Raw genomic sequence first — 12,900 nt, forward strand, 5'->3', positions numbered from 1 at the left:
GCCAGGGCTGGCTTCATAATTTATGGGGTCTAATGCAAAATTAAAATGCAGAATCCTGTATTCAAAAATTATTAAGAATTTTTGGATGCCGCAGAAGAACAGTAAACCAAGCATGGGACCCTGTTACAGAGAGCACATGGCCCTGAAGCCGGCCCTATAGTGTGCACAGGTTTTTTGGTCCTGGGAGGCAACATAACAAAAGTAAGACCAATCATAACCCTTTCCAGTTTTTTTCTTCCAGAATTCTGCAGAGAAGTTTGTGACACTGATGACTTCCCAGCAATCTTGTTTCCAGTCATGTTTAGAAGGCCATGTGCCAAACACAAACCCCTCATTCCATTTCAGACCTGAGCAGGAATTTTATTCATGCTCCAAAGATCAACTAGGATTCTGATGGCCTGCTGGTGTCCCTGCACCCCTGGATCCCCTATTCTTGAGGCCTCTGAAGCAGGATTAGAGACCTCTGGAGCATTTTCAAGATCTGTAATTCTCTGAGTTGCAATCAAGTTCTATAAAACTGACTTCAGCTATAAACTTAATGTGTAGGAATTCAGCTGAGTCTGTGATGAGTTATTTTTCTCAGCCAATGTTCATAGAACAGCCATTTACTTAGACCTTGAGAGTATAGTGACCACTGTGATAAAAACCTCCCCCTTTAAGGCTGGCCATCAGCCAAGGCAGTTTTTTTTTAGCAAGTGATTCCTTGGGGAAAAATCACTGATGTCTAGGCAAGGAAGACCTCATACCCCAGGGATACTCTGCCTCCAGTTTCAGTCTCTTTCACTTTTTCCCAGTAGTACAACTCCAGAGAATTTCCTCAAAGAGAAACACTAGTAAATGAATAGAGTGGCTCTTTGTGGATCTCTTAAATGACATTCTTAAGGGAGTCAGCTTTAACGGACAACTTTAGGGGTAGCACACAGTCATTTTCCATGGACAGGGCTCTGGGCTTTGGTATTTTCTGGGCATTTGTTGTCATCCATTAGGCTCTTCAAGGAAACAAAAAGGGTCAGGATTAACTGAAGGCCTTAAAGTTTACATGGAACAAGTGATCACTTCCCAAACATACACAGAAACTTAGCTGGACTTACTGTACTATCTCAACTATCCTAAAACAAAAATGTATATAGATTGGAATCTGTTCCTTTGAGAAATGAGTAATTCCTCAAATATAGCTGAAACGTAGGCTCCTAAATGCAGAGCAGCTTGTTGTAGAATGAAATTTAAACAAGCTGTCATTCCTAGGAAGATGTTTCTGTTTATGCCGCCTCTTTGTAACTGGGCGGAGAAGGAAGCTGAACCCCAGCATGGCAGAAACTCCTGTTTCACAGCTTGCTCCAGGGCACCCAGATTATTTTTCCCTCATCACTGCTGGGTTAGATCCTGAGCCCTACTTATGTGTCTGCCTCAGAGGTGAGAAATTGATATGTGTCATAATGATGACTTGCTCTTACATTAATATTTTTAGTTCTTTCAATTGAGTAAAATTTCACTTTTTATCTCTTATGTAAAAACAGAATCAAGCAGAGGTGAGAGCCACAGGGCTGGGAGAGAGAGCAAGTTTGAAAGGACTGTCCCTAAGGAAAGCTCCTCTACAAATGTCCAGAAGATTATGTCCATATGTCTTTCTGGAACTTTTGCCAAGATAGTCACAGGATCAAAATTACTTCTTCATGGCCATTATGCAGTGTCACATCTTGCAGAGCCAAAGGAATAAATTTCAGACATGCAGAACACACATCCCTTCAGCCTCTCAGGCAAGCTGTCAACTCTGCAGCTTTAGTGCACAAATCAGAAAGGGCAGCCAGAGCCTTAAGACTTTTCCTGCTAGCTTATGCTTGCTGTTTGCCTCCCTAATGCAGTGGTGTGAAAACCCACTTAGAGGCCTGCCCTTCACTGCCCCATCCCATGCAGGCAAACCCTGATGAGAAAGCGACAGAGTGAGAGAGGGAGCAGGGACAGGAGAAAGATTTTTCAGGCAGAGAAGGAGAATCTAGATGAATGAGAGTTCATATTTTGCTAAAACTCTCTAGTAAAGATCCACCATCCCATTTTCGACTAGTTCTGCCTGTTCTTTAACCGGCCAGAAAAGCAACCTCCAAAGCCACCCTCCTCCTCAGTGTTCTGCTGTCTCTCCCTCCCTATGGTCTGTCCTCCACAGCCGAATGCTTCTGAGTGTTTTCACAGGATGATTCCTGTCAAACCACAGCTTAAACTTTTCAGGAAAGCTCTTGAGCTTTCATTTCTGTAACCAAGAGCAGCAATCTGTCATGTACAGTGGCATTTCCAACCGACTGCTGGAAATCTCCACCTGGATGCCCTGCCAGCACCTTGAAATCAACATGTCCACAGCTAAATGTCTTCTCTCCTGCATGGCGTGTTCCTACCCTGGATGCTTTTCTCTTAATAGTACGCCACTCTTTCAGGCATTCGGGCTACACACATTGAAATTTTACACGAATCTTGCCTCTCCTGTGCAAGGTCTGTGGTCTCAGTGACTAAGCGGAGAGGATGCCAACTTAGAAAAATAAGCCAGCTCATGTGGCAGCACCTAAGTGTAGCTGTGGGCACAGTTTGAGATGTCAGAGAGACAGCAAAGTGGATGTGTGTAGAACTAGTGGCCAGTCCCGGTCAGAAAGCTAAAATTTCTAGACTGGAAATGTAATATTGGGTGATCTAAGAAGATAAAGGGTAGTAAGACCTTGGGATTGAGAGAGTTACCTGATGTAAGGTGGGGAGAGAGTTATGATTTAAAAATGTTAAATCTGTTTATATCTTTGTTCTGAACTAAGGCATGCACTTTCTGGATTAGAGGCGGTTATAACTACATGGGCTCCTCCATCCCAGTTGGGCCTTTCAGAATGATGTGATGAAAGCCAGATGTCACTCTACATGTGCAAAGAAGATTTTTACACTAGAGAAAGGGAACACCAAGATGGTGAATCTGGCAGCCCATCACAGCAATTTCCTCTTGTTTTCCTTTTAGGTGTTTTAGTTTTAGGTTTTGCATTTAGGTCTAAGATTACTTTTTGAGTTAACTTATTTATATATGAAGTATGTATCAAAGTTATGTGTTTTTTCTTTTTAAGACTATTCAGCTGTTCCGCATCACTTGGAGAAAAGACTATTGTTTCTCTGTTGAATTGTCTGTGCATCCTTGTGAAAATAAAATCCGTTGTTGATGGCTTATGTATATCCATTTTTGACTCTCCGTTTTCGTTTCACTGAATCCTGTGTCTGTCTTTACAGCAGAATGCCACTGTGTTTAATACTATAACTTTGTAGTAAACCTTGACATTGGTTAGTAGTAGTTTCACAAGTTTTTTTTCTTTTTCAGAGTTGCTTGACTGTTGTAGGACCTTTGCCTTACATATAGTTGTGAGAGTCAGTTTGCCAGTTTTTATAAAGTACCTTGGTGGGATCTGATTAGACTTCATTGAACCTGTAGAATAATTTGTGGAGAATGGACATCCTAGTCATATTGAGTCTTGTTCAATTTATTCTTTCTTGGTTAGTCATAAAATTTTCAGTCAAAAGTGTCTTAGGGTTTTTAGTGTACGTGTCTGGCACAACCTTGTCAGATTTATCCCAAACGATATTATATTTTTGGTGTTATTATAAATGGTATTAGTTACATAGTCTGATTATAGTTTATCACTGTTATATAGAAATACAAATGATTTTTTGCATAGTTATTTTGCAATCTTATTAAAATCACTTGTTCTATTAGCTTTTTTGGTATATTCCATTAGATTTTCTACTCAGTCATGTGGTCTGTAAATAAAATGAGTTTTAAATCTGGATGCATTTTTTTCTTGCTTTATTGCACTAATGAGAACACTAGAATATGGCTGAACAGAAGTTGTGACTATATCTTCTTGTTTTGTTTTTAGTCCAAAGGGGAAGGTATCTCGCTCTAGATTTTCCTATGTAGTTACCAGTCCCAATACTTGTTAACTTTTGTGTAGTTACATATTTTCATTTTCCATTACTACTTTCCTTTTGCCTAAAGGACTTCCTCTGACATTCTTATTTTCTAGGTCTGCTGCTGTATTATTTGTATGTAAACAAAAATGTCTTTGTTTTACCTCTATTATTGGTTTTTCCTCTAAATACAGAAATTTAGACTGGCAGTTGCTTCTTTTCCTTCTTTACTTAAAAGAAATTGTTCCAATGTGTTCTCACTTCCATAGTCTCCTATGACAAGTCTGATAACAAGTCTTTTCCCTCTGGCTGATTTTAAGATTTTCTCTTTGTCACTTACTTTGAACAATCTTATTTGATGTGCCTTGTTCTTGAGATTTGTTTAATTTTTTAAATGTGTGGCATATATTCTTCATCAAGTACAGAAAATTTCCTGCCATTATGTCTTCAAATTTTAAAAATTCATCCTCCCATTTCTTCATGATTTCTTTCAAGCATCTTAATTTCACAGATATTAGACTTCTTAAAGATATCCCATAGCTTACTAAAAATTTCCTTTTGCTTTGTGCATTTTATTTAGATAACTGCTATGACCAGAGCTTCAAATAACCCATCTTTTTTGCCCTATAATGTCTCATCTTGTTCTGTCTTGTGTATCTCTCATCTCAGACATGCCTGTAGCAAGGAGATCTGTGGGGAAGGATGTCACTCGTAGGTGAGCATTCAGAGTCCTAAGGAAAATTTCCAGAGTAGGTCTTTGGCAATTCTCCTTTTCTCTGCTGATCTTCTCTTTTTCAATTGTAATGTTTATCCAAGGTACACATACATGATAAGCTATATAGGTATTTGAGGGGTATGTATTAGTAAGAATATTGTTTCAGCTGCATTTAACAGAAACCTAAGTGACAGTGCTTCACATAGATAAGGCATATTCGGTCACAAGAAAAGCTGCTTAGTGCTAGATCCCAGGCTTGTTCGGCATTTCTTAAGTATCAGAAATACAGGCTTTTTCGAGCTTCTGCTTCTCTGTCCTTGGTCACATAAACTCCAGCTACTCACATCCACATGCCATCCAGCAGAAAGAGAAGGGAAGGACAGAAGCACATTCTACCCCAAAAGTTCTGTTGACACCTGTTGTCAGTGAATGGCTGAGAAGCACAACATGTTATCTGTGACACTGCTCTCCTGAATAAAATCGGGATTCTGTTTGCAAGGGAAAGGGGAAGACTGGTAGGCAGCAATAGTCTTCTCAGAAACTATGGTCCCTGGTCCATTCTCCAAAGGCAACTATTTTCCACTCTTAGCCATTCCCTTAGCACTTAACTGCAGAGTCAGATAAAACGACTGAGGAAAACGAGTCTTCTACTGCGACCTGTAGCTCTGCTTCTCTTCACCCATTCTTCCAGTGTAATTTTGTCCTCTCTGGTCACTCAGTACTCAGTGTGTACGCACAGGATGATGGTCACCTTAATATTTTTCAAAAACATATTGTTTGGTATATTTCAGTGACATATCCTTTTTAAAATTTTAATTGCCATTAAATTATTTTTCCCTTTGCTTAGCTTCGATATCCTTAATTTATTCCTAAGCTTTTAATGTAAGTCTGAATTACATCTCAGGGCAGCTAAACGTGTGTTTGCCTGTCAGTTTCCTCCTGGTTTGCGGGACATGCTTCTGGAGCCCTGCTTCTTGTTACCCTCTCGGCACCCAGTAATCCAGTTGTCATGACCCTGGGATTCCCTGCACTTCATGAATGGGTCAGGGCTCCTATCTCTGGGTTCTCATCCTATATTTTTTTTCTTGGTTTATGTCCTTGTTTTGATAAGGCTCATTCTGGTAGCTTCCTGAGAAGGCACACCCAGGTAACAAATATTTTTGAGATGTATATATGACAACAGCTTTTCTTCTAACCTCATAGTTGGTTGATAACTTGAATGGGTTTTAAATTACAGGTTGGGAATAATTTCCACCAGACGGTTTTCTTTTTTTCCTTAGACTTTTAAAGGTTCTTCTTCCATTCTAGTGTCCAGTGTTACGGTTGAGCAGTGCTATGATGCTATGCTTTCATGTCCCCCATGTCGTCTGTTTCTTTGGGTGCTTTCAGGATATTCTTTTTATTCGCAAAGTTCTGAAACTTCATAACAATGGCTCTTTATCTGGGTCTTTTTTTTATCTATCAAGCAAGGCATTCCATTGACCATCTCAATCTGAAATTATGCCTTTCAGTTTTGTGAAGAACTTTTGAATTCTCCTCAGATAATCTCCTTCTATGTGTTTCCTCTTTCTGTGACTCCTGCTCTGTAGATGTAGGGACTCCTGAACGGATCTTCCACCCCTTCAATATCTTTGTTATGGTGCATTTATGTTCGATTTCTGCATCTTCTGTCAATTTCATCGAATTTTAAGGAGTGATAATAAATACACATGCCCAGTTCTTAAAACAAAACAAAACACAAAACTGGAGTTCTCTGATATGTTCATATGTTTATTCTTTTTTTGTAAAAAAAAAAAAAAAAAGATTGATTTATACATAAAAGACCTGCATGCAGGCTACATGTGCAGGGGGTCGGTGGTGGTGAGAGGATTCACCAGAGACATAGTGGGGAGCTGAACAGGTGGACCCACTGAAGTGCACTGCTGAAGGGAGCAGTAGAGAGACAGGAGAGGTGGACACCAGGTGGGTCAGCTCCCTGGGGGATTAAATTGGTGCTGCAGTGGCTGTGAATTGCTTCATAGTGCAGCTACTTATAACCCCTTTGGCCACTGCCACTAGGGAGAACCAGATGTTTATTCTTGCAGGTAAGAAAGCTGTTGTTAAAATCCACATGGTCTCTGAGATGATCGCCAGGTTTCCTTTTGTTGTCTGATTCTCCCACTTACCAAGCTTCCCTTCAGGATGTTTACCCGAAATAGAAACAAAGGCAAGTAGGTGAAAGTAGAGCAGGGCCAGGTGCAAGCCCCTTGGGCATGTTATTCATCTTCCCTTGTAAGGTTTATTCATTTCAGAAATGAGAGGCAAGAGCTTCACTGTCTGGAGTGTAGGGTTGTTGTAATAATCCACCAGGGCAAGTAAATGAAGCTTTTTGGAAAGAAATATAGTGATATGGAGAAGTAGATGGTTTTAACTCTCAGAAAGAGCACTGAACCTTTGAATGGACACTCAGAACTGGTTGCTGTTTTTAATTAGGCGAAGCTGAATAAAGCAAGGATAGGAAAAGCAAGAAGCCGGTAAAAGTCAAGGTCTATGGAAAGGGAAGTCACAGAAGATCTGGGTAGCCCATGGAGCAAAGGCCTCTGAGTCAGCCAGCCAGACAGACAGATAGACAGACACAGTTCACACCCTGATTCAGACCTTATTGGGTCATCCATGTCTTTGCAAAAGGAGTAAAATAATTCCTACCTTGCAGTGTTGAGAAATGGACAGAAATAAAAATAAATGTAAAGCCCCTGGCTACAGCCAAGAAATGGCAGCAATTATCATGGTTAGTTTACTGGCTCTGGAACCAGGTTCACTGGGTTCTGTCTCATCTTATCATATATAAGTTGAGTGATTTGGGGAAAATTCCTCAATCACCTTGAGCTTTTTTTCCCCTTATCTGTAAGATAGAATAGTAACAGTAACTACCTTATAAAATGGTCATGAATATTAAATAGGCTAGTTAATGGAATAGTCTAGAGGGAGGTTAGGCACATGTCATTATTCAATAAATATTAGCTATTATTATTTTTATTAGCTATCGAACTACAAAGCAACTGTTTCAACCATGCAATGAGTCACCATTCAGAGTTCAAATAAAGTCACAGATGTAATTTAATTTGTGTGCTAAAATAAATTGGCACATAATAAATAAATAGAGATGACTTGTCCTGGCACCAGGTGGCTTATTAGCTAAAGGGCCTCCATTTCTGTGTCCCGTAGTCCCTCACACCAGAGTGGCTGGAGGGAGAACATTTGAAGACATTCTGAAGTCAGGGCTCTGGGCTAAGTCCTGAACAGTACAAGCCCTAAACAATAAAAGGAAGAAGGATGAATGTTCTTCAAATCAGCCTTCCTGCCTTTGTAGGCTCCAATGAAGATTTTCAGACATGATCGCCTCTTAGGTGATGCCCAGAGTCAGAGTTTATAGAGCTGACTGAACTCTTTCTGGCTTCAAATACCCCATGTTACCGGCTCACCCAACCAATGACTGAACAGTCCTGTTAAGCCCTCATTTGCCCCAACCCCAGCTTCCCTTTGGCTCTAAGTCACCTCTGTGTGGGACTACCAGCTTCCTGCTCTGGCATGGTTCCAAATTACAAGGCTGGCAGGGCTGACCAAGTTACTCCATGAATTTTTTGTACAGATAGCTAATAATCAGTGGGGGGCTAACACAGGGACTGTGCCTGTGTTTACATCATGCATATTCAGATGGTCCCTTGATATTTTCAACTTTATGATCTTGTCAGAGTGATATGCATGCAACAGAAATCACACTTGGATTTTGAATATTACTCTTTGCCCAGACTAGTGATTTGCAATATAGTGCTTGCTCATGATGCTCTCTCATGACATTGGAAGTGGTCACAGCTCTCACTGAACTCACCATAAGGTAAAGGACCCCTACTTGACATTGCTTTTCACTCTTAGTGTAGTACTTGATAAGTTGTACAAGGACTTCGTGTAAACCTGTGGTAGCCTATAAAATAGGATTTGTGTTAGAAGATTTTGCCCTACTGTAAGCTAGTATCAGTGTTCTGAACATGAGTGAGGCAGGCTGGGCTAAGCTATGATGTCTGGTAAATTAGGTGTATGAGATGAATTTTCAACTTTCCCATATTTTCAGCTTCTGATGGGTTTATTGGCATTTATCGCATCATACATTGCCTCCTCCTAGGCTCTTAACATACTTACTTGTGGATGAGTATTTATATTTTCTCTAAAAGATCGTGAACCTTTCAAAGGCAGGGGAATTGTTTTGCTCATCTATAATATTTGAGAAACGAATGAGTGAATGAATCTATCCATTCAACAAATATCTGCTAATCTGAGCAGTGATCTGAAGATATTGCAATGCAAAAGACAGATAAGGTTTGTGATCTCATGGAGCTTACATTTTAGAAGAGGAGACAAGCCATAAATAAGTAAATGAACAAGGTAATTTTAGATAGGGAACGCAGTACCCCTCATAAATCCCATCAGTGCATATTTCCTTGGCATTTTCTAATAAGGAGAATGTAGTGTATAATTTGGCCCTGAGTGCCTTCTCTGAGCACCACATCTTTGCAGTGGGGGAAAAAAAAAGTATAGCCTGCAAGGATTTATCTAAATTACTAAACTGTAATGATCTAGTCCTCCAAAATGAGACAAGCAGCAGCACTGCTTAAGTGTTTTAGCTTGGCCTGCAATTTGCTAATCAGAGGTTGGAGGTGACATGCCATAAAACTACACAAGCTTTTAACTGATAGGTTTACAGAAGGTTCAGCAGCAAATCTGTGGTCTGTAATTGGAAGTTTAAAGGCACAAATCTCAGTCATTTAAATAAAAAGCTTAATATTCCTTTCACCTTCTCCCTCTTCTAGAAATTGGAAGAAAACATCTGTCAGAAATAATCTGATATAGGTCCTCAATTCTCAGTGAACAAAAAAACAGCTATTGACAATGAAGTCCTTTCTGCAGATACCCACAGCACTTCTAACTTAAAAGTGTATCTTAAAAACATGACAAACATTTTGGAAGTACTTCTTTATGTGTCTACATGATCAAAGCAAAGCAAATTTAATTAGCTTGCACCAAATTTTACCATTTGATACACACAGGTAACTCCCGCTGAGATAATTATACAAAAGCCAGAACCATGTTTAGATCTAAGAACAATGTGTATTTTTCAAGAGCAGAAGTGATTTTCAGCATGCAGGTGTGTATTCTGTCTATCTGTGTTTGTATTGTGTGTGTGTGTTTGTGTGTGTACAGTGTTCCTGTCTCTCTTCACTGCCTAAGAAGAGAAGGGTTCTGAGAACTGAATGATGGGGTAGAAACAGAGTTGAGCGTGTGAGCACTCACCTGTCTTCTTGTTTAACTATCTACTTGCGGCTTTCAAAAAAGTTTACATGTTCATGTGTTTTGCTGAAGATCCCCACCCCCCTGAAGACTCCCACCCCCCGATTTTTGTGATTAATGAGCAGTCTTTACGCGCCCCAGAAATGGGATAAGTGGAAAGTAGTGTCTTGAGACAGAGTGTCACCAGCCAGGGTTCATGCTAGTGGGTTCCCTCAGCAGCACTGCTGGGATTTCTTCCTGATCCTGAGTTCTGTAGACAGCTGAGCCCAGGAAAGGGAGAAGGAAAAGAAACTATGTTCTCCCATAGTTATATTCCTTCCATGTAAATTGATTCAGAGTCTTGAAGTGAAAAGCACTGACATTTGAGGGGGAGGGATGTACCTTTAACTTTGTGCAAGGCAAGGACTGTCATGTGATACAAATAAATTACACAACTCATTCTAGGCATCCATGAAAATAGTGAGACTAAATTATTCCAAAGAGATTACTCCTCAGAAAGAGCTATTATACAATTTCTACTCTTGCCCTTAATGTCTCACCTAGATTTCTATTCAGAATGTTATCAGAACACATTCATCCAAGCAAGAGACTGTCCAAGAACTTCAGTTGTCGTTTACTCTCCTTATATACTTACACATGCATTTACGAAGTGGAACGAAGCACATGCAGGAAAATGGACAGAGAGACAGACAGAGAGGACCCCCCCCCCACACACACAATGCTCTGTCTCCTACAGTGCTCTCATTTTGACAGGTTGGTTTCTAGTAGGTGCCCAGTGAATTGGTTTCACAGCTTAGCTATTCACCGTCAGACAGGGCGTCTGTGTCCCCCCGTGCACTTCCAGTTTGCAGAGCGGCGCCAGACTGGCATCTTGTCTTGTGACTTGATAACAGATTCCATTAATAGCTCATCCAGCGGCACTAACATCCAGTCCCTCTCAGCTGGGGGGAATCTGGCAATGAGTCCCAGCCTGAAGGACGGCAAAGCTTGGGGTGTGCCAGGTCACGCATCAGAGGACGACTGTGAATTCACACCCCCTGTGTGTACAAGAAATTGCAAAAAGGGAGTTTTGAAGTAAAAATGATGAGGAAGAGTAATGGGTACAGACTTCCCTGGTATCTGCCACCCTGCTGTGAAGTCTGGTGACACAGAGTCACCATTGTTTCACTAGTTTGGGACTTTGCCTCACCCTGTGCCCTATTTATCCCTCAGCACATTGCTGGTTCTCAACGATTATCATTATCATTGTTAATGATGGTAATAATTGACAACATGGTAAATAACTTGAAAAGAGCTAGTTTCCTGAAGAAAAAAGTAAGTCACTGTAATAATGGCTCTTTTACACAGTAATAAATAGCGCATTTGTGTCTTGGTATTTTAAATTATGTCTTTGTTTGCTGAGGCTGGAGGGCAGAGGGTGCAATTTTGAAATCCAATAGATGAACAAATGAATTAGCATTAGGAGAAGGGTGCTTGTTAATCAAAGCCAGTCATTTGGACTTCAGGTCCTTAAATGCATGTAAATTTCTGCTTTGCCTCTTTCTTTCTAGTATCATTTATGGAGCTGCAGAGCTGGCCTTACCCATAAGAGAAAGAGGAGTTTCTTACTAGGTGCGGAGGTTTTACGTTCTTCCACAAAAAATAACTCCCAAAAGAAATGTCATTTAATAGAAATAAAGCCTAAAAAATATCCCAGAAACAGAGGCTGGGAAGGACCTTGGGAAGCTCCTGGCTCACCCAGCTACTCTCCTGACTTCCATTGGTCCATAGTGGGAGATAGAAGACAGAACTCTGTGATCAGTCTCTGTGAAATAGAAAGCTGATATTGTTTTTTTTTCTGAAAGACTTACCAAAGGTCCTGCTCAGTAGTCTTGAAAAATTGAAAAAATATATAAGGTTTCTCTGACCTGTATCCCGAACCATTTCCCTGCAAGGGTAAATATATATACCTCAGTAAATTTTGGTTAAACTAGAAGTAGAAAAAACAAACAAACCAGCATTTCCTGCAATGTGAAACAATTGCTCAAGTTTTTTCACCTCTACTCTTTCTGTGATTTACAATGACATTTAGTATTGGAATAAAAACTCAAATATGATCTATGAGGCTAGAAGTACATTTCTTTTAGAAATGATTTGGCATGAATGTATTTGTGCAACTGAACTCATTTGTTTTAAAAGATGGCAGAGTAGATTTTGCCTAAAAAACCCCTTGAAATTCTGAACATACATTCTCTGGGGTATGCATTAATTTTCAGAATCTGGTAGAAAAGATGGGAATCCATTTCAACTAAGAATGCCTTTCTCGAAATACCAACCTGGTAGATAAAAGTGTCAACTTGGTGAAAGCAATAGTAATAAAGATAATAATATCTCATTGAGAACCAGATCCAGAGCCATTTCTTCCCATTTCCCAGCACACTGGTGACCAGCTGTATTCCACCTACAGATTATGGCTTCACACTACTCCTCGTTTCCCAGGTCCACTTTATTTGATGTCCCAAAGCAACGCTCACATACTTGGAAAACTGTTGGGCCGTCTCCCACTGCTAAGAGTAGCCATAGATTCCTCCATTCCTTTTCTGAAAATCTTCTTGCCCAAACCTTTGAATCCCATCCGGGCCCACCTCGGCCTGCTCTCCTCTCAGACCCATCGCATGCTTCTTTCTTTCTAGCTCTCCACACTGCTTACGTTGAGCCAGCCGCCTCCAATCAACTGCCACCTCAGACCACTTCTGCAGCGCTTTCCCCACGGAGCACCCACTTCCTGTGTAAGTCTGCACCTCCTGCATGCTGGTGGGGGGGTGGGGGTGCCCTGTTATATGCTCCATGTGCCAGTTTCCTAAGGTTGGTGTAAACATTCACCACAAAGCCGGGGATGGGGGAGGGGGGCGCTCAAAACAACAGCAGATTTTTCATGGACAGTTCTTAAAGCTGGAAGT

The sequence above is a fragment of the Condylura cristata genome, unplaced genomic scaffold (genome assembly GCF_000260355.1).
Source record: "Condylura cristata isolate star-nosed mole 26May11 unplaced genomic scaffold, ConCri1.0 scaffold00018, whole genome shotgun sequence".
Lineage (NCBI taxonomy): Eukaryota > Metazoa > Chordata > Mammalia > Eulipotyphla > Talpidae > Condylura > Condylura cristata.